The sequence below is a fragment of the Crinia signifera genome, chromosome 1, assembly GCF_055691185.1.
Source record: "Crinia signifera chromosome 1, ASM5569118v1, whole genome shotgun sequence".
NCBI classification, from domain to species: Eukaryota; Metazoa; Chordata; class Amphibia; order Anura; family Myobatrachidae; genus Crinia; species Crinia signifera.
Genome location: NC_139217.1, coordinates 393048231 through 393070319, shown reverse-complemented (window position 1 = coordinate 393070319; position 22089 = coordinate 393048231).

Sequence of the window (22089 nt, the reverse complement as noted above, 5' to 3'; positions counted from 1 at the left end):
TAAATTCTCCATTCCCCTAATAAGCTTTGTTGCTCGCCTTTGGACTTTTTCTAATTCTATGATGTCCTTTTTATAGTGTGGGGCCCAGAACTGTACTCCGTACTCTAGGTGAGGTCTCACCAATGCTTTATATAGTGGCATAATTACCCTTGAGTCCCTAGTTTCCATTCCCCTCTTAATACATGCCAGAATTTTGTTGGCCTTTTTTGTAGCTACATTACAATGGGCACTACATCCTAGTTTGCTGTCTATTTGGACTCCTAGATCCTTTTCAAGTATGGAATTACCCAGTTCCTCTCCGCTAAGGTTGTAACTTGCACACTGGTTGTGTCTCCCAAGGTGCATAACCTTACATTTATCTACATTGAACCTCATCTTCCATTTTTTTTGCCCACTAATCTAGAATTGCAAGATCATTTTGAAGCATGGTGACATCTTCTGATGATTTGATGACTTTGCTAAGTTTTGTATCGTCCGCAAAGATGGATACATTGCTGAGTAACCCTATCCCAATATCGTTAATAAAAATGTTAAACAAAATGGGCCCCAAAACCGAACCCTGGGGCACTCCACTTAGTACCGGTATCATATCTGATACGGCACCATTCACAACCACTCTTTGTTCTCTATTACATAGCCAATTCCCTACCCATCTGCAGATATTTTCACCCAATCCTAGGTTCTCCATTTTATTAATCAATCTCTTGTGTGGGACAGTATCAAATGCTTTAGCGAAATCTAGGAAAATCACATCTACAGCATTTCCATTATCAAGGTTTTTACTAACCTCTTCATAGAACCCTAGTAGATTAGTTTGGCATGAACGATTTTTCACGAACCCATGTTGGTTAGCACTGAGTAGACTGTGATGATCTAAATATTTCTGGATACCATCCCTTTAAAATCCTTCAAATAGTTTACCCACAATTGATGTTAAACTAACGGGTCTGTAATTAGCGGGATCTTCCTTTTTTCCTTTTTTGAATATTGGCACTACCTCTGCTATTCTCCAATCTTTTGGTACTATACCTGACGATAGTGACTTGCTAAAGATATAATGTAGGGGGGTAGCTAGTTCATCCCTTAATTCCATTAATACCCTTGGATGAATCCCATCTGGCCCTGGTGATTTATTTGTTTTGAGTTTGCTTAGCCTCAGTATTATTTCCTTCGGCGTGAAATCCACAATGAGATCTGGCTTATTTGTCCCGTTTGTGGTAAATGTTCGTTCCACAGTCTGCTCTCCTTTAGTAAATACTGACGAGAAGAACTCATTTAACAGTTTTGCTTTTCCCTTGTCCTCAGTAACACTTTTTCCACTAGTATCAGTTAGTGGGCCTATGTTTTCCTTAATTAAACGTTTACTATTTATGTATTTAAAAAACTTCTTTGGGTTGGTTTTGCTTTCAGTGGCTATGCACTCTTCATATAATATTTTAGCTGCTTTGATTACCCCTTTACAAGTTTTGTTTGATTTTTTGTATTTTGCGAACGCCTCCTCATTCAAGTTATTTTTATAGAATTTAAAGGCTCTGGTTTTATTGTTGATAGCTGACCTTACTTCTTTGTCCAACCATGGTGGCTTTTTTTTGTTGAATTTACCTTTAGTTACTTTAGGAATGTATTCAATAGTTAGTGAATCAAGCACCTTTTTTAAAGTATCCCACATTTCCTCTGCATTTTTTCCCTCCATAACCGTTTTCCACCCAATTCCTGTTAGGGCTTCCCTGAATAATTCAAAGTTCGCTTTTCTGAAGTTTAGTATTTTTGCAGATCCTTTTTGATGTAATTTACTGAAGTTGATTTCCAGTGAAACCATATTGTGATCACTGTTCCCTAATTGTTCAATTACTTTTGTGTTTGAAACTAAGTCTGTGTTATTTGTTAAAACTAAGTCCAAGAGTGCCTCATCACGAGTTGGAGTTTCCACCGTTTGTGTAATAAACTGGTCTTTAAGTAAGCTTAAGAACCCATTGCTTCTTGCGGATTTACCTGTTTCGTTTTCCCAATCAATGTCGGGTACATTAAAATCCCCCATAATTAATACCTGACCCTGATTTGATGCTTGTTTGATTTGGTTTAAAAGAAGAGACTCTTCCCTTTCGTTTATATTTGGTGGTCTATAGCATACCCCTATTATAAATTTGTTTTTTGTTTTTTTATTATTGTCGGTTATCTCTGCCCACACTGTCTCCGAGTTGTCGTCTTCCAGGTCTGTGCTCATATTTTTCTCACATGATGTTAAGTTATTATTTACATATAGGCACACACCCCCGCCCCTTCTATTTTCCCTGTCTTTCCTGTAGAGTGTATATCCCTCCATGTTTTTTTTTTTTTTTTGTTTAAATGTTTTTATTAAAACACCATTCACTACATCAGAATTCAAAAATACGGTTCTAGAATTCCAGACAGATTATAATCAAAGGTTACAGAAATATTATTCTTGAGGATAAACAGGGTATCGTACAGCAATAAAGATGTTATATAAATAATCCCGCATGTGATTGATTACTTTTAGTCAAACCGTTCTCGTAAAGTGTCCATGTGTTTATACACAACAGGAGTCATATATAGATCTGGCAGTTCAGAAAGTCAAACCCCCATGGATTAAGAGAGCATCTCAAAGAAGGGGTCCCGTTTCCCTACAGCACCCTTATGAGACTATATCAATGGGGGGGTCCCCCGCGATCAATCTCGTAGTATACCATTGAGTGCGTTCAAAGGAGTTATGTAGTTTCACTCTTATTTCGAGAGACAAAGTTGTAATGTAGCTCTCCCATGTATTAAAAAATTTTGCTACACGCTGATCCCTTTCCATGAGACACTCAATCCAGTCCATATTAAATACATGGTACAATTTCTCTTGAAAAAGCTTCAGTGTAGGGGGTGTGGTATCGATCCATGCCTGCAACACAGCCTTCCGCGCCACAGCACTGATAATTAACATTAGTCTCTTGCATCCCTTAGTTATTCTTTGACCCTCAGGCAAGATACCAAAAATGGCCCAGTGGTCTGTAAAAGGGATGTAGTTTACCAAATGGTCGAGGGCAAACTTCCTGACCTTGAGCCAGAAAATTTTTAGTAAGGGACAGCTCCAAAAATAGTGGTAGAGACCCGCTTCCCCCTCTCGGCAACGTGGACAGGATGCTGACCCCGTCATTCCAGCCAGGAATTGACGATGTGGGGAGAAATAGGCTTTGTGAAAGATATTTAGAAACATCTCTTGGTATTGCATGGCCGAAATTAGTTTCCTAGATGTTTGCAGTGTCTTAACCAACTGGCTACATGTCAACGAGGGCATAACTAGAGTCCATGCTTTCATCCCTGATTGTATGTTATCGTAATCTATGATTTGACGTAAATAGTTATAGTGGATGGATATGGCTTTGCTCTCTACAACGCCTGAGGAGAGCATGGTGTCGAACGTGTTACCCCAATCAGATTCTGAGAAGTCACGGATGACCCTGACCACATAGTGTTTAGCCTGCATATAGGCAAAAGGAAATTTTTTGAAGGTTGGGAACGTGTCTGATGCTTGTGTATAGGATATTGGTTTTTTAGAGCCTGTATCGATTAGGTCATGGATTTTTAATAAGCCTTCTTTCTTGAGGTCAATAAAAGGCTGGGAGGCACTACCACCCTGGAATTCCAGGTTATTTAACAGAGGGAGAAACAGTGATTTATGTGCATTTAGGTTGTTCTTATGTCTAAGTATATGCCAGACTTTCCGGGTCGACCACAACAAGGGGTTGTTTCTGATCTTCTCCGGCACTTCCCCGTCATGCATATGCAGGAAACCCACCAGCCCGCAGTTTTCCAAAAAGTCACCCTCAATTTCCGTATTAGCATAGGTCTCACTGTTGTGAATCCAATCTCTGAGAAATCTCAATATCGCTGCATGATTATAATTCAGGATATGTGGGAAATTTATGCCCCCGTTAAACACCGGTTGTTGAAGTTTAACCAATCCAATGCGTGGACGTTTTGAGCCCCATATAAATTTCCGAAACAGCGCGTTCAGTAATCTCAAATCTTTTTGAGATAATAAAAGGGGAAGGGCCTGTAATATATATAGTATTCGGGGGAAGGTCACCATCTTGATGAGGTTGGCTCTGCCAACATAAGAGAGTCTCAAATGCTTCCAACCGTCTAGTTCCCTAGCGGTTGCGTTCATTGCCTCTGTGACATTGGCCCTGTATAGATTGGAGGGGCGTTTTGGAAGGTGAATTCCCAGATAGTCAATCATCCCGGGTTCCCATTTAACTGGGATATGTCTGCCCCAATGTGGGACGGACATATGGGGGTGCAAATATAAGCCTGAAGATTTGGACAGATTGATCGTGTAGCCCGATATCTCTCCAAAATCGCTGAGCCTGGCCAAAATTTGCTCCAGCGCCTGCTCCGGATTCCCTATGTATAAGAGTAGATCATCTGCGAATGCCGACAATTTTAATTCCGACCCACCAACCCTAATGCCTTTAAAGGTCTTCCAGCATTGTAAGATCCGAAACAAAGGATCGATACATAAATTAAATAACAGGGGGGAGAGGGGGCAACCCTGACGTGTGCCTCTGAACATCTGGATTTGCTCCCCTTTCTGTCCATTTATTAATAGCGTCGTTAACGGAGTGGAATAGAAATATTTAATTAGGTCAATAAAGGAGTCAGTGAAGTTTCTTTTCTCCAATACCGCAAAGAGGTATGGCCAGGCCACCGAATCAAAAGCTTTATTTGTGTCTAGGCTCAGTAACATTCCCCTAGGGTGTTGTTTTTGGGTTTCCGCTATCACCGCCGCTATGGCCATCCGTATGGCCTTTACTGAGTGGCGACCCTTTACAAATCCAGTTTGATGAGGGGTAAGTAGGGCTGAAGATAGTGATTGTAATCTATTGGTCATTATCTTAGTGAGAATTTTAAAATCTACATTCAGCAAAGAAATTGGCCTATATGATTCCGCCAATTGGGGGTCTCTTCCCGGCTTAGGGATTAGGGAGGTATATGCCTCATTGAATGATGGGAATAGGGGCCTTTCTTTCATTATGGTGTTATATAGCTCCAACAGTGCCGGGGTGACCTCTGCCTCCATCATCTTAAAGTACATTCCGGAGAACCCATCCGGGCCCGGAGCTTTGTGGGAACGCAAGTCTTTTATTACTAAGTGGAGTTCTTCAGCGGTTATATCTTTCATAAGGCTATCTCTATGTTCTTGGCTTAGAGCGGGCAGGTGGGCAGAGTTTAGGAGGGATTCCTGTTTGGCGCCCTGCGCCGTTATTTCCCTATAGAGGGACCTGTAATATTCCTCAAAATGCGATAAAATCTTTTTAGTAGTAAAATATGTTTTATGTGTTTTAGGATCCTTTATAGCGGTAATAAAAGAGCGCTTTCTGTAGGGTTTAGACATAAGTGATAATAGTTTGCCCGACTTGTTACCCCATTTGTAGTACATTTGTTTGGTAAAATCTAGTTTGAGACGGGCCTGCGCAGTTAGGAAAGATTCTAAGATTTTTTTGTTATTCAAGTAGGTTTCTAGGTTCTCTTGTGTTGGGGTAGACCTATAAGATCTAAAAGACTGTGACACCGTGGAATGTAAGTCCCTATAATGTTTTGCCTGCTCCCTTTTCCGCCTAGACATGTATTGGATTATGTGTCCTCGCATTACCGCCTTGGACGCTCCCCAGAACAACACAATATCCTCCCAGTGCTCCAGATTATCATCATGATAATTGTTCCAGGAGTTAATCAAAAATTGCTTAAAATCATCCGATTTACCTAGATAGTCCGGGAAGCGCCAAAGGCGGTCCGCTCTGATGTCGGAGTCGAGCCACAGGCTTAGAGATATGGGGGCGTGGTCCGATATCAAAATATCAAGGATGTCAGCCTGCTTCACTTGCGACATCAAGCTATTGGAAACCAGAAAGTAATCAATCCTGGACCATGTTTGGTGTGCTCTAGATAGGTGTGTATAAGACCTCTCCTGGTCATGCAGAAGGCGCCAAGGGTCGCTCAATTGCAAATTTGTTTTTAAGGCCTGGATATGGTACCAGGAAGGGGGTAGAGGTCTGAGCACAGGTGGAGACTTGTCCAGCTTAGGGTCATCAACAGAATTAAAATCCCCTCCTATGATCAATTTATGGACGGAGCGGGCAGCAAGGAGCTGAGCTATACCAGACAAAAATCTATCTTGAGAGTCATTTGGGGCGTACACGTTCAATAAAGTAAATAGCATCCCCTCTATCTCCACATCCAAAAGAAGAAAGCGACCCTCCGTGTCCACCACCCTATCAAGGATCTGATATCTGAGGTTGCTATGAAGTAGTATAGCCACCCCTCTAGATTTGGTACGGTATGAGGCTGAGCAGCAGTCCCCAATCCATCGAGCCCTAAGCCCTGAATCACTACTACGTAGCCAGTGGGTCTCCTGCAGCATGACTATGTCCGGCCTAAGCTTTTTGAGGTGTGTGAGTACCTTTTTACGTTTGATGGGGGTGTTCAAACCTGCCACGTTCCATGAGACCAGGTTTAGATGGGGGGGCATTGGGGGCAAATCACCCATCCCTCCATGTTTAATGCCCAGTCATGCGACTCATTACACCATGTTTCTGTAATACCAATGATGTCGTAGTCGTCCCTACTGATCACCGTTTCTAGCTCCCCGATTTTACTCACTAAGCTTCTTGCATTAGCCAGTAAGCATTTTAATTTATGTTTGTTTTTAGATATGGCTCTAATATTGTGATTAGTTTCACCCCAGGACCCATTTGAATTCTTTACTAGCATCCTCTTTCCCCTCTCCCCTTCAATAGACTCTCTACAGGCCTCCCCACCATGCACACTGCCTGCCCTCTTTATAGTAATTGACTTGAAAAAAGGGAGAGCTGGTCCAAAGTGAGATGGGGTAAATGTCCCAGATCACACATAGAATAAGAGTGTGCAATGTTCATAAGTTATGTAGAAATTTAAATAATTAGAAAAATAAACAGTTATACTAAAATCCCAAATGACGGGGAAGCATTTGAAGATGACACCCGGAAGTCCGGCTACTAAACATGCGTTGCACAGCCCGGAAACGGCTTTGTGTGACGGAGGTGCAGGTTACACACGTCAGGAACCTTGAAACACCGCTTCCGGCCAGACGCCACCCCCCCTGACAAATTCACACTGTCCACCAATGAATAGCTGTATAATATGCCTTCCAAATACCGGAAGCTGAGCGCAGCGTGCGCTTCAGCTACCGGAAACTGAACTTCCAAGGTACGAAAAGAGCAATTATTTAGAGTATATGTGTATATATTATTTATGTATCTGTATTTACATGTTTAAAGATGACTGCCCCTGCTATTTCCACAATCCGCATAAGCAACAATACAGCGGTTTTTATTGTATTTTTAAATGACCAATTGGGTAATTTGTGACTGAGGTCAAACGTTGTACTTCCTGTAAGACAGTATAAAACTCCATGCTGGACCTAACAGCAGCATGCCTTTGATAAAGTCATCTGTGGATGACGAAACGCGTTAGCCGCTTACCCTCTACTGGACCCTGTGGATTACAATTTACCCCATCTCACTTTGGACCAGCTCTCCCTTTTTTCAAGTCAATTACTGGACTCTTTCAACAAAGGGACACCACCACCTGCTAATTTTGCGAGGCCCTCCATTCCGTGAGACGTGTACCATCTTTCCTCACGAGGGGAGAACATCACGATCGGCTCCAAGTCAGGTTTATGGACACCCGCCAATCCAGTTTATTCATTTATCCAACAGGAGAGTATCACCAGGAACAAGTGAGATTTATCAACATTTCAAAACCTTTACCACTGAGGTCCCATGTAGGGGTGAATATTGTCTTATTGAACTTTAATCACATTGTGTTTTAGATGTGTTCTAGTTGTATTTGTGCCATGTGTATTTTCTCGAGATAGAATATATTAAAATAATTATTGTAATACCCAATTGGTCAACCTTTTATAATTTAATATAATTTTCTATAATCCAAGCATATCCAAAAATAGTTAGCGCTCCACCATCCATCTTTTCCTTTTTCTAAATACTGGAATTTGCAGGTCTGGGGAGAGGGGCTAAAATGATGCTAATTGCATAATTTTGCATCATTTTAGCCCCGCCTCCTCTCCGTAGACAACGAATTGCAGCATGTGTGTGGCAAGGAGGTGGGGCTTGGTGATGTAAGCCTCATCCCCGCTCCCCACCCTCCCCCGGTGTGTAGCATCTAGTCTGCTCTTCGGGATTCTACCGAGGAGTCAATAACTCCTGCATACAATAATTGATGCATACATGCTATGTAATGAAATATCGCATTGCCAATTGGGGCTATTTCATCACATTACAACTTGACTAGATAAAACACGAAAATCAGGTGCTGATTTGCATATAAATGGGTATAAAGTACGTTCGAATATATATCAAATAAATCTCATTTATGCTGAGCTGCAGGTCTTTTTCAGATGTATCAGTGTAATACATCAAATAGTTACCTTAAACTAAGCCCACCTACCTGAGTTCAGGATCAGGTAGAAAACTACACCATCTAAAGAATTGAAAACTCGCTTATTAGCTTAATGAGCACCATGGACCATTTTCACATGCACATAGCAATAGACAAATTGTATTTATAAATATACAATTTTATTGGAAATTGTCGGTTGTTTAGGTGGCCACCTTATTGGTCTAAAACAATAATATTTCATAAAACATAAAATAAACAGTATAAAGAGATAAAAACTTTTTGGTAATAAAGCTTCTAATTACTCTTTTGGTAATATTTCTATAATTTGTATTGAAGTATATGCGTCCGTTATCCAACTTAGGCAAAGTAACACATTCCAATTATTTGGGTTGATCTCAAGGAGCAAATCAACTACAAGTGATATGTACCATTCACATAAATAGTTCCGTCAGCTGCTTACCGCTAGTGGATGTAAGTTTGCGGCACCCGCCGTGGAGGCGGGCTGTGCTCGTCTGCCTGGAGTCTTAGAGAGAATATGCGTCTGTCACGTCTCTCACCCGTGACATCACTGGCTCCGGGTGACACTGGATTGCCCAGGCACAGTACTCTCAGCGAGGAGTTCTGTAGTGGAGGAGCAGTCACCAGCTTTGTGACCTGGGGGCTGGTGGATGCAGACGGGGATCGTATCTCTCTCCTACGTCACTGTTTTCCCTGGCTCAACTCCACAGATCTCTTGCACAGTGGCTGTAATTAGGTGGTTGTTGGAATTAAATTTTGCCGTCCAATGGAAAAACAATGTGGTGCTCCAATGCGGTTAATAAGGAATGGTGGAAGTCTTTCAGCTGGTATGGGATCACAATTTTGGACGTAGGAAGCTTGATAGTGAAATCTCTAACCGGTTTCGCTTTTCTAAGGAGCTTTTTCAAAGAGTGATGCATACAATAATTGCTGCATCCATGCAATGTTATGAAATATCGCATTGCCGATTGGGGATATTTTGCATCTGAGATAAGAATTACATGATACATTTGCCCCAAAGACCCATATTTTCTGTCTCTCTGTATTGTATTTATTTATTTATTTAATTGGAGTCTTTCTTAACTTTTAACTTGATATGATTTCTATAATTAACCAATAATATCAGCTTTGTGGTTAATCCGCACCTGTGAAAGATACTTGTCAGTGTAACAAAAAAATGTAGCACTTAAACCAGGGATGTATCGATGCCCAAGGGGGCCTCTGTGCAAGACCTCTTCTCTGAGCATCGCCCCACATGCAGCCCTGCATGTGCTATTTAATCAAGAAGAAGTGTCCAGTTATTTTTCCCAAAATACTTTCCCAAAAAACTGGACAATTTATAAATGGAATAGAAAGTGTAATCTTTGGACAATTCCACGAATGACCATTATGGAAATTGTCTGCATACTGAAATCCCAAAATTAAATGAATACAAATATATTCAGTTTTTATTGTTCCAGTTTTCTTATCTTACAGGGAACAGTGGTTAGGGTTTAGTGACCTATTTTAATTTTAATGTATTTTCCAGATGTTGTTCCTTTTATTATTGCTTTCAAGCATTGTTAGCAAATTTTAACCCTTTGAGTGCCAACATCTCTGTGAGAGATGGTCAAAATATCCACTAAAAATACCAGTGTCGTTCACATTTGTTATATAACTTTAAATAAAAAAATATTATATAAAAAAAGATTATATTTACTTTATAAGTTATACACCTTTCACACCAGCCAAAATTCCCGTGTTGACCCCGGGAACAACCCAGGACTAGTGCTCATGTGGAAGGGTCCTGGGGCAATGTCCCGGGATGTCAACCATGCTTGCTACCAGGTTGCTCCTGGGACCTTCCTGGGTTACTGACCGGAATGAAAGGTATAGGGACATGTCCCTCCTCCACGTGTTGCATCTGCTGATGCTGATAGGCTATGCAGGGCAAATTCCTATTGTTGTGGATTTCAGGGACGTGCAGTGGCATCGCACAGCGTGCAGGAAGACACTGCAAGCTCTGTGGTATAACAGACCCCAGCAGTGCTATTTAACCCATGCAAGCCTGAAAGCCAAGAATGTCTTGGACAAATGAGGTGAGGGAGCTTCTAAATATTACATGGGAAGAGGAGATCTGGCACCAGATTACAGGCACTGTTAAGGATTTATATGTTTGTATGTAATTATTTTATTATCGTGTTTTTTTATATACATAAAATTCTATCTTAATTATTCAAAGTGTGTCCAGGTGTCCTTTTGTTCAGTGTGGTTCACAGGTTATTACCATAGACATAGTAGCGCAAGTGCAAATCCCATTTTTTCCTGTTAAGGATGACCAGATAAACCACCGATGGAGCGCCTCTCAGCCAGCGCCGAGGATCACCACAATGTCCTCACTGGCGATCGCCAGCAGAGAGACGCTCCATCTGACTGGAATGCGCAAGCGTCCTGTGCGTCCAAGTCACTTGGCGGCTGGGTGGCAGAAACCCTGCCCGTCTCTGCTTCAGGGAAATGGGCAGGGTTAGGGGGGGGCATCAGAACAGGGTGCATGAGCGTCTCGTGCACGCGCGTCCCCTTCCGACGGATGGCGGGGCCTGGTGTCTGGCGATTCTATCGCCAGCCCTTACAAAGCTGAGAGGGGCTTCCTCTGTACCATAACATTGGGAAGATCCTGGCATCACGGGGCATCTCCCTTTTCCCTTTTTTTCTCTAATGACCTCATCTTAAAGGCCATTTCTAATAACATTCTCATAGAAATGCATTGTCATCCCGGGTTCAGTATGAAAGGTGCCGACTATGGATGTCCCCACTTCAAAAGCATGTGGAAACGGGGCCCAATTTGGGAATGTCCCGGCCTGTACCCAGAATTTGATTCCCGGGTTGTTCAATGCATTTCTGGTGTGAAAGGGGCATTAAACATTACAGGTCATTACGATGAATAGACATGTTTTCTTGGCAATTTTTACACCTATTTTGTGACAAATTCACTTGGTACTCAAAAGGTTAAAACTCCAATGAGCACACAGACAATATGGCATCCTACAGTAGTTTAGAGCCTTCTATAGCTGCTAATGCAATTACAGGAGAAGGTATTGTAAACATCTTACTTGTTTGGCTGACATTAACCTATGCACTTTCTAACACTTATATTTGCATTAGAATAAAATTGCATTGACTTTGGAACAGCTTTACCAAGAATAACACATTTCTAATATTGCTCTTGTGGATTTCACAGTGTAAATTAAGTCTGGGGGACTTTCCTGAGTTTAAAAATAAAAGCTCTAATTGTAAACCTAGATTCTGGTTCTAAACAGCTGTAGCTTCTTGGGGACTCGCACAAGTCACATTATCTCCATTTGTCACATACACTAAAAAAAAAAAAACCCCAGAAAAAAAACCAACAACAATTTTAAGCTTGACTGGGCAAGAAAACTGTTCCAGAACATTGTGTTCACAGCACTGCTTAAAACAGCATAAGCACCATGTAAATATTATCCCAGAGAAGATAATTATAGATCGGTGATTGCACATACACTGCTGCCTATCTGAAATGTCTGCCTCACGTACATATTGTATTCTGTAAATATCTGCGGGATAATTGTAATTGTATATAGAAATCAGCCAGGGTGGGGAAGGAAAGTAACACATTTACATACAATTAAGGAATGTTGCACAATAGCCAGCATTCAGGTATACAGGGGCAGATTTATTAAGCTCTGTGAAGTGATAAAGTGGCTGGTACTTTATTACCGGCCAATCAGCTGCTAACTGTCAAGTTACAGGCTGGGTTTGAAAAATGAGAGTTAGAAGCTGATTGGCCGATGATATAGTGCCAGCCACTTTATCACTTCACCCGGCGTAATACATCGGCCCCACAGTTTCTACAGGCTCAAATAACTCTTCCAGTGTACTTTTAAGATCTCACAAGCAAAATGTACCAAGTCATTGCCCAAGAGTCTATTTATCAAATGGAGAAAAGATATTTTATTCAAAAAAACAGGTGTTTTAGTCAGATTTTCTTCAAAGCATCCTATCATGCAGTTAATGTTAGGATTGTCGTACTTTATTTATTATTATTATTATTATTATTATTATTATTATTATTATTATTATTATTATTATTATTACTACTACAGTATTTATTCTGTTAGTAATATACTTTTTTCAATATATAGGTGTAGAGAGAAAATCAAATGTTGGAATAATCTGACTTAAGACAGAGGGCGGGATGTATTAATATACATCACCGCCCTTCGCCATGCCCCCGCTGCGATGCCAGCGCATATGTACTAACATATGCAGCTAATATCGCGGTGCGATGACGGAGGCCCCCTGCGATACCTGTACTGTGGTCTGCGGGGGGTCTCCGTTACCTCCCAGCTGCCTGCTTCTTCCCTGCAGCCGGGACAGCTCAGCGTGGCTGTCCCCGGCACCTCCCCACCCCCCTGCACCTGGAAGAACATCTGGCTGTGTTGCTAGGGGGAGGAAGGGCTTACCTTCTGGGGTCCAGGAGGACCTGTAAGATGATAAGCCCAAGGGAGGGGGAGAGGGGGGGGGGTCGGTGAGGCGGCGGGGTTGCGGAGGCGGCGGTGAGAAGAAGCCCAAAGGCTTCAATAGGGTATCGCTACCCAAAGGTGGCGATACCCTGCCCGGCGATATTGGTGCAGCCGGGTAATAGTACATAGGAAAATGCGGTAAAACTGGGGTTTTACCGCATTTTCCCCTTAGTACATCTCGCCCAGAGTGAGAGCTTGTTGAAGAGAGACAAAGCAATAGTAGCTCATTTAAATAATTAATTTTTCTCAGTATGCACTACAGAATGAAAAGGGAAGGGGTCACAGTGCAGATATAAGGACATTCGTAAAAATAATGTAGATAAAAGTACAGTATATTTACATAGGAGATGGTTCTAACAGAACTGGAAGTGGATAAATCAATGGGGCCAGATGGGATACATCCAAATCCAAGTATACTAAAAGAGCTTAAAGATGTGCTGGTATCACCATTAACAGAATTATTCCACCAGTCACTAGCTACAGAAGAAATTCCAGACTGGAATAGAGTGAATGTAGTACTACTGCACAAGAGTGTAATCAAGAAAGAAGTGAGTAACTACAGACCAGTAAGACTTATATCAGTGGTATGGAAAACAATGGAAACACTATTGAAAAAAGGAGTTGTGGATATCTTAAATCAGACATCTTACAGGATCCTAAACAGCATGGATTTACTGGGGGGGAGATCATGCCAAACAAATCTTATTGACTTTTTTGACTAAAATAGCAAATCAAGATGGGGCCGTAGATGTAGCAAAATCTATTGTAGACTTTAATAAGGCATTTTACCATATTGCAGACTGCTTAATAAACTTCAAAGCATGGGATTGTGTTATAAAATAGGTAATAAAGGTAGTGGCTGGGCCCTGGTACTTTCCAGGAGGAATGGCCTAATTGTGGGAGGTGTGACCATGTACCCTTATATAAATGACAGAAAAACAGTACTTTAAGCAGCTCCCTGGCCACATTGCAGCCCATAACATAGCAGAATGGGTACTTGTTTCTTATCACGGCCACAATCGCGGGCATCGTGTGCCTTAACTTTAAGGCACACGATGCCCGCGATGCCCGCGATTTCCTTTGAAAAAAGCAGTACTCGGGTACATCGCGTCGGTCGTGTGCCTTAAGAAGGCACACGACGCGAGCGACGCGATGCCCACGATTTCCCCATAGGCTTCAATGTTAAAATATTTTAACATTGAAGCCTATGCGCGCCCGACGCAATGCCCCCGATTTCTCCATAGGCTTCAATGTTAAAATATTTAACATTGAAGCCTATGCGATGGACCCGATTTGTCCATAGGCTTCAATGTTAAATTATTTTAACATTGAAACTGAGTCCATTTAACATAGTCAAAAATGGGAAAAGGCCGAATAAGGGCCATTTCTCATTGGCTATGGCCCCGTCATGTGTGTAAAAAATAATGGCCCCCCATTGTGGCCGCCACCCCCACGATTAACGCGAACCCGAAGCGTGGCGAGCGCAGCGAGCCCGCGAGGGGCGGCGGTGCGCGTCCTCCGACCTTTTCATTCCCCTACTATCCACGTCGGCGTGGAGTTGAGAATAGATTAGTGTGGCGAGCGCAGCGAGCCACCGAGCCCGAAGCGTGGCGAGCGCAGCGTGCCCCGCGAGGGGACGCTGATACCTGTGAAGCCCGCGAGGGGACGCAGGGATCTGTGAAGGTATCAGCGTCCGCTCGCCACGCTTCGGGCTCGGTGGCTCGCTGCGCTCGCCACACTAATCTATTATCAACTCCACGCCGACGTGGATAGTAGGGGAATGAAAAGGTCGGAGGACGCGCACCGCCGCCCCTCGCGGGCTCGCTGCGCTCGCCACGCTTCGGGTTCGCGTCAATCGTGGGGGTGGCGGCCACAATGGGGGGCCATTATTTTTTACACACATGACGGGCCATACCCAATGAGAAATGGCCCATATTGGCCCTTTTACCATTTTTTACTATGTTAAATGGACTCAGTTTCAATGTTAAAAAAATTTAACATTGAAGCCTATGGACACGATGGACCCGATTTCTCCATAGGCTACAATGTTAAAATAATTTAACATTGAAGCATATGGACACGATGGACACGATTTCTCCATAGGCTTCAATGTTAAATTATTTTAACATTGAAGCCTATGGAGAAATCGGGTACATCGCGTCGTGTGCGTTTTGGTATGCACCCGACACGACCGACGCGATTTTTTCCGACACGACCACCACGATAGAAATCGTGGTGGCCGTGCTAGGAAACAAGTACCGCAGAATGTGGTGGTTTGAGAAGAGCTGCTACAGCCAGGTAACTGGGGCCCCACTGGTCCCTCCATCAGTCCTGGGCCTTGGTAATTAGTAACCCCCCCCCCCCTCTTGGCACCACTGGGTAAATGGATAAGAATCTGGTTGATGGATAGGAAAAAGATAGTTGTAGTAAATGGAGTGCATTTTATGGAGGGAAATGTTACAGTGGAGAACTGGACCAGTGATCTTTTTTTTTTTGTGACGTTGCCAATGGTATTGAAGCAAAAGTATGCCTTTTTGCAGTAGACACAAATATAATCAACTGGGTAGACATACCAGGAGAGGTAAAACAAATGGTGGATGACCAGGGAAGGATTGAGGAATTGTCAAGCATGTGGCAACCACAGTTTAACACTACAAAATACAAAAATCATACACTCAAAGTCATAATATAGTATCAAGGGTACTATAAAGGAAACTACTGAGGAGGAAAATGATTTTGGAGTCACTAATACAAGTGGCTCAAAGGCATGTAAGCAATGTAAAAAAACAACGAGGAAGGCAAATCAGATGCTTGACTGCATAGAGAGGAACCAGTAACAGGAAAAAAATAAGTAATAATGCCACTGTACTGCCATTGGTAGGGCCTCATCTGGAATACTGGGTCCAGTTCTGGAGACCTTATCTCCAGAAGTATATAGCTATATCGGAGAGCATACTATACTGTACTTGCTGTACGGTCTCTATGCTTGCCATCCTAACTCTTCTCCAATGCATAATGCAGTTAAATAAGTAAGCGCAAAATATGCAGCTTCCTTTATACCTCCTCTGTGAGTGTACCGTTCCTACAGTGCAGCACCCATCCCAGCACCCATCCCTAGTACAGAACCACTGACCCAGCACAGCACCCCTCTCCAAACACAGAACCCCTCTCCCAGCACAGCACACCTCTCCTAGAACAGAAACATTCACCCAGCACATCACTCTTCTCCAAGCACAGAACCCCTCACCCAGCACAGCATACCTCTCCCAGCACAGAACCCCTGACCCAGCACAGCACTCCTCTCCAAACACAGTGCCCCTCACCCAGCACAACACCCCTCTCCCAGCACAGGACCCCTTACCCAGCACAAAACCCCTCTCCCAGCACAGAACCCCTCACACAGCACAGAACCCCTCTCCCAGCACAGAACCCCTCACCCAGCACAGCACCCCCCTCCCAGCACAGAACCCCTCACCCAGCATAGCACTCCTTTCCAAGCACAGCATGCATTGCCGAGCACAGCACCCCTCACCTAGAAATACACCCCTCATCCAGTACATCTTTTCCAGCATAGCACTGATCACAGTACAGCAGCACCCATCACATAAACCCTCTCCCAGCACAGTACTGCTCTTAGCGCATAGCATCCCTCCCCCAGCACATCACCACTTTCCCAGGACAGCATCCCTTTCCCAGCACAGATAACAGCACCCATAACCTTTCACCAAGCTCATCATGCCTCACCCAGCAGCCTTCTCTCAGCACAACACACATAGCAGTATCAAACACGGCACAAATCACATCAAAAAGCACAGCATAGATCACAGATCTCCGCTTTCTTTCACAGATAACCGAATTCACAGCAGCATTTGAAATTTGGGGCTGGCTTGAGGAATCACAGCTCATGGATCAACAGACAATTATGGGCACCCATGTGGCCCACAAAACACACCAAATTTAAAATGCCGCCATCCATTCATGATTGTCTGCCACGTGGTGTTGCATTCTTGCCATTGATGTTCCGCCATGTATTAATAAAGTCATGCGGGGAAGGAAGCTGCCATGCCACCCCCAGCAGGTGCCTCGGGTAGCACCGGCTGGGGGACAGCATGGCAGCTTCCTTCCCTGCATGATGTCACACCGGTGGTCAGATCCTGGCCAGAAATAACAACAGGTATAGGGGCTGACTGGTAAATAAACTGAGGTGCCTTGATAAGGCTACTGCGCATAACCTGGAGGCGCCCCGGACAGTTAGACCATAAGGAGGACCACAAAGGTAAAATTACAAGTCTTTATTAACCCCACAGATGATACAGGGAAAGCAGATACTGTAATGCTGTGTACACACGGTCTGATTTCCTTTCCGATGTTGACGATATAGTCAACATCGGATCGGATCGGAATCGGATGCAGATCGCAAGGGTTTTAACCCTTGCGATCCCGATCCGATCCCGATGCGCGTTCACGTATCGGAAGCCAGAAAGTCTTGGCTGCCTTGTCTATATAGATCTGCACTATATAGTCAAGATAGGATGCAAATCGGTTGTGCCTTAAGATCCTATCCACGATCCTATCTGATCGAATCGTGGATAGGATCTTAAGGCGAATCTACCGTGTGTACACACCATAAGACTTTATATCACGGTATTACCGTAGCAACATTAACACGTGCAGCATAGGAACGCTGACGAAGGATTATGCAGATGCTAAATACAGTACTAGTGTGGCAGTTGTTTTGTTTGCACGCTGATGAAGTCCAGGAAACTATAGCAGCAATGGAGAACAATTGATAAATGGAGCAGTGTGAGAACACTGATGAAGTCCAGGTAACAATAACAGTAATGAATATAATGGTAAGTGGTGCAGTGTGAGAACACTGATGAAGTCCAGGTAACAACAACACATTTAAGTACAGCAGGTAGCAGATGCAGTATAATAACACTGATGAAGTCCAATATATAAATGCAAACTGGAGACTGCAGTAATAAGGTGAAAGATGAAGAGTACTGACCCTTGAGGACCTTGTAGGATACCGTGGATGCTGGGTCCAAATGTAGAAGCAACAATGGTGAATATCGATGGAGGATTACCAATGAGGACTATCGATGGTGGAACATCGATGGCATTGGATATGTGTGATGAAACACCTCCATACAGCTCCATCGGTGTTCCACCATCAATACTCACCATCGGCGTTCTGCCATCAATATCTAGCTCCAACGGTGGAACACAGATGGAGCTAGATATTGATGGCAGAACACTGATGGTGAATATCGATGGTGGAACACCTATGGAGCTGGATATCGATGATGCAACACCGATGGTGAGTATTGATGGTGGAACACCGATGGAGCTGTATATAGATGGCAGAACACCAATGGTGGGTAGCCGATGGAGCTGGGTATCAACGGTGGAACACCAATGGAGCAAGGCAAGCTGCATTCTGGAAACCTCAGGTCCTGGAGCAGAATGGAATCCTTCCAATAGCAGAATCTAGAAGCAGCTTAGAAACACAGAGAGAGCACACCAAACAGATAACACAATCTGATCAGTAGCATTGGCAACTGGCCTCACTTACCCAGCACCCATATAGCAGCAGAGGAGTGATGATTGGCTGGGTAATTAGCACTGCTGAAAGGCTCACAGGATAGGCTGAAGAAAAACATGTGACCAGGAAGAACATGGCTGCTTCCATGTTCAGGAAAGCCAGGAAACGCTGTTTGTACAGCACATGGAGTGTGTCCCATGATAACGCCGGCAGCGTGGGAGCCGCGGGAGACAGGGGCTGGCAGACAGGCATAAAGTGGTGATCAGCTGTGGAGGCTGCAATGCTGGGAGACTGCTCAGAGGGGCGACAGCGGCACTACGAGTCCCTGCGCTGTGGGCTGAGCGCTGATGAAAGCATGCTTTGGAATACAGTGACATTCTTCCCAGTTACTTAGATGGTAAATATACCTGTATTAATTCTCGCGCCGTGAAACATGATACAGGGAGACGCGCAGCTGGAACGGTCGATGCATGGGATCTTAAGGCAGTGTAAGGCTCCAATTCTCACTAAAGGAGGGGAGGCTCATTACATTCTATACTACAGGGAGGGGTAGGCATATTATATTCTATACTAATAGGAGGCACATTCTATTCTATGGGGGGGGGGGGGCACACCTATGGCTGGAGGGGAACCAACTGGATGCCTCACAGGGAACAACACAAATAAAAGCCCTGCATTCTATCAGAGAATGTACCACATTGTAGTGCCTGGTGCATATGTGGTAAGTGCCCAAACTACATCATAAAACAACATTTTCAGGTTTGACTGCAAAATAGGCTGTGCTGCACACCCCCCCCCCCCCCCCCCACCAAAAAAAAAAAAAAGTTCAAATTAGATGCAGATGGGAAGCTGACCTTGCTTTAAAATGAAATATGTTTGCAGTTAGCATGTAAAGAGGAATGTGCTAATAGAAAAAACGCCTTAACTGTAGTTTATCACAAACTTGGTTCTGGTAGTGCTCGTACACCGCTGGCAGTCAAAGTGTTAATATGTGTATTTGTACATGTGTGTGTGTGTGTGTGTGTGTGTGTGTGCGCGCGTGTGAACATGTTTATGAGTACCAGGACAGAGGAAACATTTTTTTTTCTTTAGGCACTACTTCATCTTGCATAGAATTATCTTCTACATCAACGTACAGCGCCAAGCCCCTTGGCAAGTCAGTCTAATGCCAACCATTTATTGTATTCATCCGTTTTATGACATGCTGTAATAATTTGGCTTGCAGGAAGAAATTTTACATTTAGGACCCCGGTGGATTGCATGTATGATATAAAACCATTGTATTATGCACCGTACGGGAATTTGTCACATATTTAAATGTTTGCATCATCTCCTTACTAAAACAAACTCTAGAAATGATTGGCTGTGCTCCCATGGTAGCTTACAGCAAGTGACGCCAGGCGTATTAGTAGCATTGAACTGCTCTCTTTTGCTCTTTATACATAGAATAAGCATCGCACTATTTGTTCTATGCTAATTTAGTTTCTATCTCACTGGCATATTCACTGCATGAAAGGGAATGATTGGAACACAAAATTCTATAATTTTCCCAAATGGGCAGCGCCAAATAAATCAATTGAGGGAGCTTGTTTTATATTCATGAGAAAGATACTGTAAACTGTTGAGGTAAAATACATATCTATTATTTCACTCCATACACAGGGACTGATTCAGAGATGGCCGCTAATGCAATTGCATGTGCAATTTTCTTCAAAAATCATCCGCAATTGCATACCCATTCATATCCTATACCCAAGAACAAGGGTTAAGGTAGAACTATGACTACGCAGACTGGCCGATGCATTAGTCACGCAGGTGTCATGTTACTCAGGTGTACATGTTATCAGGTACATGATCACCGCTGACGTTAGGTACACGTCCCAAAATAGCCATGATACACCTGCTCCCCATTACCTCCACCACTCTCTTCTTGTCCATCACTTTGCGAATATATCCTTCAATACAAATTCAGCACATGCGCAGTCTGGCGGTTATGGCTAAGTTCTTGCATCGATCGCTTGGCTTTTGTCCATCTCTGTACATATGAATGAGTATTGATCATTTGAGCAATTCATATAAAATAGAGGTACAGTAATCGTTAACACAATGTATCATACAGTACATTAAGGTTTGCTAAAGAACTGGAATACTGGCACGCAGCCAGGAGCGAGAGGCAAGTACATGCCTAGTGCAATGTACAATGGAATGGGTATTTATCACAGTGGGAACACATTATTTTCCTATGAAAACATACTGTATCCATAGCACATTATCCTATGTTATAGTAACAATAGTATGTAATCTATCGATTGTTCGTGGTCTAGTATATTCAGAAAGTATAGTAGACATTTCACTACATTTACAATTTTTAATTGGTCCAATAGTTCTTTACGTTTGTTCACTAAAAGCCTATTTAAAAATGAGAACACCCAAAACATTACATGATCATGAACCGGGTACTCCGGTTTCCTCCCACAATTCCACAATCTTTACATATATTCTGCGGCCCCTCGCGGGGCCCGCTGCGCTCGCCACACTATCTAAACTCAACTCCACGCCAAAGTGGATAGTGGGGGTATGAAAAGGTCGGAGGACGCATACTGCCGCCCCTCGCGGGCTCGCTGCGCTCGCCACGCTTCGGGTTTGCGTTGATACTGGGGGTGGCGTTGAAATTGGGGGGAATTTAACATTGTAAGGACCCATCAGGGTGCTTGTACAATTAAAAATCGTATACGATCGCATGCCATTTAATGGCATACGATGCGATGCAATATTTTATTGTACAATATCGCGTTGCATACCATCATATACCTTAATTAGTGTAATGGTATACGATGCGATGGGCGCCATGATAATACACAAGTACCGAATGTTCAGATATTCTCTGTAAAGCGCTGCGGAATATGTATGCGCTATATAAGAAACTGTTAATAAATAAAATAAATAAATAATGATCAGACCCCTGGGACACAGGATGGGGAAGATCTCTGGGCATTTGAACATTTTCTTGCATGCTGTACTGTATATCTGTGCATTTAAATACTTAGCGTTCCAGGGACTGACATAAGAACGACACTCAGAACTGCATCCAGTTCACACCTGCTGAAGCTCCCCTGAGCTGGACTGCAGCATGTCACCAAAATCTGAAGCTAGACATATACTAGGGCACCTTGGATGCAATTTGGTCACTCTTAAGCGATTGTGGAAATAAATTGCACAAAAAGTGTTTAAATTCCATGTATTTCATATGAGATGCGATACGTGGTCCCGTGGGGGATTGCATCTGAGCCAGGCAGGCTTGGCTGGCATCGCAAACGATATATCACATGCGATCCTGCGCGCCCAGGAAATGTATTGCCAAACTGGCACATTTCAAGCACTGAGTGTGAGACGTGATGTTGTATTCTAGACATTGATGCCCCGCCATTTTATCGTATTAACAATGTCATGCAGGGAAGCTGCCATGCTTCCCCCAGCATGTAAGATCTAATGATTGTGGTGTGTGAAGGAGACTTTGGGCGA